The sequence below is a fragment of the Cololabis saira genome, chromosome 12, assembly GCF_033807715.1.
Source record: "Cololabis saira isolate AMF1-May2022 chromosome 12, fColSai1.1, whole genome shotgun sequence".
Taxonomy (NCBI): Eukaryota; Metazoa; Chordata; class Actinopteri; order Beloniformes; family Belonidae; genus Cololabis; species Cololabis saira.
Genome location: NC_084598.1, coordinates 26,032,196 through 26,038,362, shown reverse-complemented (window position 1 = coordinate 26,038,362; position 6,167 = coordinate 26,032,196). Strand labels below are relative to the sequence as shown.

The 6,167-nt window shown below is 40.0% G+C and overlaps 1 protein-coding gene across 2 annotated transcripts in view; it reads left to right on the top strand.

Moving 5' to 3' along the window:
* Window positions 1-2,904: 2,904 nt before the first annotated feature.
* Window positions 2,905-6,167, top strand: part of LOC133457215 (adenylate cyclase type 6-like) — a 35,771-nt gene continuing 32,508 nt past the window's right edge. Inside the window, exons 1-2 of one of the 2 annotated variants that reach the window (XM_061736218.1) lie at window positions 2,905-3,119; window positions 5,892-6,079. The gene's annotated coding sequence lies outside the window, so the exon portion shown is untranslated. Of the gene's footprint in view, window positions 3,120-3,152; window positions 3,803-5,891; window positions 6,080-6,167 lie in introns of those variants that run through there. The other variant, XM_061736219.1, reaches the window with a different exon arrangement.

Genomic DNA, 6,167 nt, shown 5'->3' with positions numbered 1-6,167 from the left:
GTATTTTTCACAAGCAAAGATAATAAAATAGATAAAAGATAAAAGCTAAAAGTTGGGACTTTACCGCATGGAAAAAATAATTTAAAAAAAAACAGTGATTCTTATGTTTATTTCAGCTTGAATATACTTGAACACACAATTAACCTAATGACCCTATTCTCTATTGGTTCTCATCAACTTCAATTCATTTGTCTTCATAAGGATAAGGCATAACATTTAATGTGAGTAAACACTGCAATCACCATTGGTGGAGGCCCGTGTGGTTACTCTACTAGAGCTCTGATGCCTAATAACTACTTCACAGAACAGGGTTGAAACATGATTATGTAAACATTTAAAAACCAGTTTAGGACTACTAAAATTCACAAAGTTTTCAAAAGTGAAAAGGTTGTGTTTTCTTAAAATTTCATAGTGGTGCCATCTCATAGGTTTCTGATCCATAATTTTTATTGCCTGCTTGTACAATGATTTTATAGGTTTTAGAGTTGTTGGAGAGGCAAATGACCATGATGTGATGCAATATGACAAATGTGAAAAGAACATTGCATGCATGTATAATCAAGCAGTTTGACATAACAAATTCTTTCGAATATAACGAAATAAATTTAGATTTGGTTGGACCTTCTTGGAAATTTGCTTAATCTGACTGTCAAATTTTAAATTCTTGTCCAGAATAATGCCTAAGTACTTGACTTCGGTTTTAAATAGTAGGTAGTACTAAGTACAAAGTAGTATAGTATATCTAATATAATATGCATCTTATTGTAAAGGTGTGAAAAAACAAAACAGTAAAAAAAGTTAGACAATTGATGACCAATGCCGCCCACTGCTGGAAAAACTGATAACTTTCTTCATAAAGATGCGAAGTGTTTTGCATCATGAGTGGTATTACTGTAACCAACTGATGGAGATGGTGATATTACACGAGTGTAACAGGTTATACCAGAATAACGAAAGGGGCTAAATTGTCACACTGCTATTTTATCCACCACAAGAAGTGCTGGTGTATAAATCAATTATATAAACTATAGCTGAAAGTGTATAGAACATACACCTTGATGCTCAGAGCTATGTTTTTTATCGAGGGGACATGAAATAGGCCTTTTAATAGTTCAGGTGCCCTTTTATGATAACTTAATCCTGAAATGCGGCTTACATTAGTATTAGTATATGCCAGTTTGCAGAAGGTATTCACAATGATTTTTGATAGGTTGTTGCATTTGAAGACTATGAAGTGCTTTCAGGATTTTGAAACATTTGGGATTTAGTGTAATATTTGAATTTACATATGCCACTTTATGGACTTTTTGAGTTATTTAAGAGTTAAATCATCCATCCATCCATCCATCCATCCATCCATCCATCCATCCATCCATCCATCCATCCATCCATCCATCCATCCATCCATCCATCCATCCATCCATCCATCCATCCATCCATCCATCCATCCATCATCCATCCATCATCCATCCATCCTCAGATCTGTTCTAATTCTACTGGGCCGACCGGGTGATGTACTCTCTTCAGCGAGTCCTGGGTCTGCCCTGCAGTCTCCTTCCAGCAGGACGGGTCCAAAAGACCTTCCCTGGACGTCCTCTTCCAGGCATCCTCACCAGATGTCACCTTAACTGGGTCCTTTTGATGTGGAGGAGGGGTAACTTTGAGCCCCTCTGGGATAACTGAGCTCCTACTCAACTTTAGCATGTTCGTGGTTAACAGAAAAAGTAAAACATTAAGAAGAAATACTAATACTAATAAAAATCACATCCTAAATTGCATGTTGTTAACATTTACCATCTAAATTCTCAAGTTTTATGCTTCCTTTGTGTGAAAAAGGGTTGATTTTTAACTGCGACAAAGTGTGTTCATTATGTCTTATCTGATAGACTCCACCTGTTGAGCTCTAACACTTTTACTGTTGCACTCTTTGACTCCTCCACCCCTCCTGTTCTCTCCTCCCTCTATTTCTAGTCCTGCTCATAAAAATGTTGCAATGTTATAGCAACCAGAACATAACTGGACCTGTTTCTTCTCATTCAATGTCCTATTTAAGTATATTTATATGTGTGTGTGTGTGTGTGTGTGTGTGTGTGTGTGTGTGTGTGTGTGTGTGTGTGTGTGTGTGTGTGCTTCTTCACTTGTGATGTTTGAGTTCATCTTTGTTGGATCAGTAATGTTTGTCTCATCTTACTTGTGTTATCATTAGTAGAATCTGGCAGTGTATTGATGAATCGATTATTGCTGGAACATTATCATCTTCTAGCACAAATAATTATACACATCATGGTAATCTGTGGCGGTGCAGAGGATGCGTGGCATTATTGTTGCCAAATGTTTAATGTTCCAGCTAGGATCTTTGAGGGCGTGCTGTTTTAAGAAGTGTAATGTCAACAGACTGTGTCAACACTAAAGTGGCTTTACTGGTTTACAGATTCAAGTTAATCATGGTATTCCTGCTTGGCACCAACGTTGAATCCAACTGTTTTTTATGTTAAAGTTATACTTAGCACTTACAAAAAAGTAATGTGCAATAGTTTAATGTGACTGACTATTGAGTACCGGCAGTTTCATTTTTTATAAATCATGGCCACTAGGTGGCGCCACATGACAATATTTCATATTGTTTCACATTGTTCTCTCTAAGTTTTCTTCTTGTTGATCTGTATGTTATGTTATAAGCTTTGCAGATGTGCGGGCTGGTGTGAAGGTGAGGCAAAAATAAAATAGAAAATGACAACAGCAGGGAAGATAGGTATATAGGTATAAAGGTATATTCCAGACAAGTAGAGGTGGAGATACACCCGAGCCACCGCTAGGGGGACTCCTGCTCCCACTGATGCAGCCTGCGAGAGAGCGTGTATGTGTGAGTCTGTGTGTGTCTGAATGTAAGTGACAGAGGGAGAGAGAGAGAGGGAGATTCGGGACTGTGGCGTGCAAAGACTCTGACTGGGGAAGAGCGAAGGTTGTCCTGCTAATTTCGCAAGTTTGCGACCCTCTCCTCAGCCTCAGATCTAGATCTAGGAGCGCCGAGGAGGACCGGGCTGCAGCCGAGCTCCACTGCGGTGTGGAGAGTTGCTCCCGCTGGATATATATGTGGCATTATACATGGATATCCAATGGTGAGTACACTGGCTCTGTCTCCACGCGTCGCTCGTTTCGTTGTAGGTCGGCTGAACTGAAGTGCAGTTAGATGATACAGTCGGAAAAAATGCCAACAGCTGACTGGCACTCCAGTGTTCTGCTGTTATGACTGCGGCGGTGCTGGGCAGCCGGAGCACTTCTGCAGGACTCAACACAATAACATTACCCTGCGAGGAGGCTTATGCAGAAATCATACATACACACTTTTATTGTGATGCATTTGTTGTAGAATAAAGCAGATGTTTGCATTCGAACCGCCAGTATTTCCCCACATCCCCCCTCCCCACCCCCCCCCCCCACCGTCTTTAGTGTCCTACAGTCTTAACATGACATACACGTTTTTGTTGCAAGAGACAGGCCTATGAAATTCAAACTGTCCATGTACACTAGAACAGATTGTCAGTATCTGCATGTGTCCTATAAACAGAACGGCACACCATTGTGCTATCTAGTGATCCACTGCCAAGACTATAAAGTTGCATGACGGAATGTTTTAGTCCTGATAAGTTGGTGATGTGTGCCGAGCTGCACTCTGTTCTGCAGCCCACAGATTCCAGGCATACATCAACTTACCCGGTCCTACGCCGTCTCCATGTGAACTGTGGTTAAAGGGACTACATGTGAACACTGAGAGCTGTCGACTTTCCCTGCAGGCTACTTGGTGCGTCCTGTTATGTAATGCTCTTCGGCCGACTGCCCGCAACCAAGCAGCCACGGCCTACACGTGTGATTGCTGAACATATTACATGTCACGCTTAACATTGACGACCGGAGGACCAAGGGACCGTTTCAAACCTTAAAATATAGGGAGCCTGCTATTAGTGTATGTTAATAATACCATTGTGATCTTCTTAATGCATGCAAGAGGGCTGACTCAGTTCGGCCCATTTGATACAGATTCAATACATGATGTATGGCAGACCCCTGCATGTTCGGATTGGTTTACATAATAACCGACCTGACCAATGTGCAGCAAAGGTGAGTCGAGGACAAAGGTTGTGTATTCATAGAAAAGATGGTGAATTGACCAAATCGTTTCAGAATGAGTCACGTGCCTAACTGACATATAACATATGAGTAACATGGTATACACTACAGCATAGCCATCAACATCCTGAACAAATACAAGTAAATTATATGTAGTTACCATACATTTTAAAATACTTCTATATCTTTTATTCTTATATTATTATTTTTCATATCTGCGCTTTTTACTTAATTGTTGTTTTTACTTTAATTGTTTTGCACTGGGCACAGGAAAAGCTCTACAATTTCCTTGTACATTGCATAATGACAATAAAATATTAAAGGTTTATCTTATCTTATCTTATCTTAAAGGCATTCATGTCAGTTCAATACAAGTTTACCATTGTTGTGATTGCATGTTTAGAGATAATTATTTAATTCAAAAGATACAACGGCCAACAAACACGCCGCATTGACATTCATATTCATTTTCTAATAAGAAAAATACAGCAACCTGTCTCTCTTAACCCAAAATAGAGTGGAATCTTGATAATATCATGCAAACATCTGTATGAGGAAGACTCCCTAACCCTTTAGATTAACTACTGACAGGGTCCAGAAAAAGACTTCTTTAAATGACACCTCGCTCTACATTATGGTTAAAGAGCTTTGGGTAGTTACATTTTGTGGATATTATCTTGAGATTGACCAGCATGGGTTTTTCTATGACCAATGCCTTTTATTAAACAAGCAAACAAATAATCAGACAGTGTATCAATCAATCAGCCAATGGATCAATTGTTTTTTATATTTGTATTTTAAAATATACAAAAAATTGCATTTTTATCACAAATGTGTATTTTGAACACACCATGTGTTCAATTTCTCTTTCATTCTGAACTAAAATAGTGGCTGAGCAACTCATATTACAAGCTGCTGGTGTTCATAAACATGTCCATGTGCACTCTTCTCTCACGTACACTCCGCTCATTCAGTCAGGCAGAGATTTGCTTATTAAGTTTAGAGGTTAGCAGTGTCCTTGACATGTGCAGCCAGAAGCCAGCCATAGTGAGTCATCAAAGCTAATGGGGGAAGCATGGACAATTTAATCTGGACTGGAGAGCTCTTGATCTCTGGTGGTGCCCACTCAGTGGGCCTTTGTTGTCAAATAGAGCACACCCACCCCTGGCCATGCACTCAAGATGTGAGGGGCAGATTGCAGAAACAGAGCACGGCAGAGTGATACATTCGCCAAGTGTAGTTGGTCTTGGTTTTATCAAAGCCCCCACAGGTAGCTTCAGTGGAGGGGGGGTGTTGTTGAAATAAGACCGCCTTCAGTGTTGCTGTCAAATGACAAAAGGACCAGTGACACCTGCTGCACGAGGCAAGATCACTGAATATTATACTGTGATACTGCATTCACAATCCAATGTTTGACAAGAAGAAAAGTGTAAGCAGAATATAAAAATGATTGAAAGAACATGGAAATGCCATTGGTGGAATGCAAAATGGACACACTATTTACTCAAAATTATTTATCGGCTCAGCCGTTGCTTCTCAAACAATTCTCCAGAGACTCACGCACAAAGATGCATGATTGAACACATTCATATTCACAGTGACCCCAATAACAGATGTTGCATGACAAATGTCTTCCAGAGTGTTTATGTAGCTATCGTGATCTTCAAGAGATATATCTTTAGGTCTTGTTTGCTTAAGAACATTGCCTGCTGTACTGATGTGTCTGTGCTATTCTTTAAAATGTTCTTTAATTTACCTTGTAGGAAAACATCTTTTGTAGATGTGCTAGGTGGTGTATAGGGTTGACACAAAAAGACAAGAAGAACGGCTCAAAGACAGACACACCTCTGATGCCTCTGGCCAGTGTGAGCTCATGGTGTGTGCTCGCTGGGACAAACTAGTCGTCTGGCTGAAGAGCGCTGTGTTTCTACACACAGTAAAGCCCACACAGGTGAGAGGAGGCTCTTAAACACTGAACTAATACAGGCACCTTCAGATTGGAAGAAATAAGATTGTGATTGATGATTTTCCATTAATGT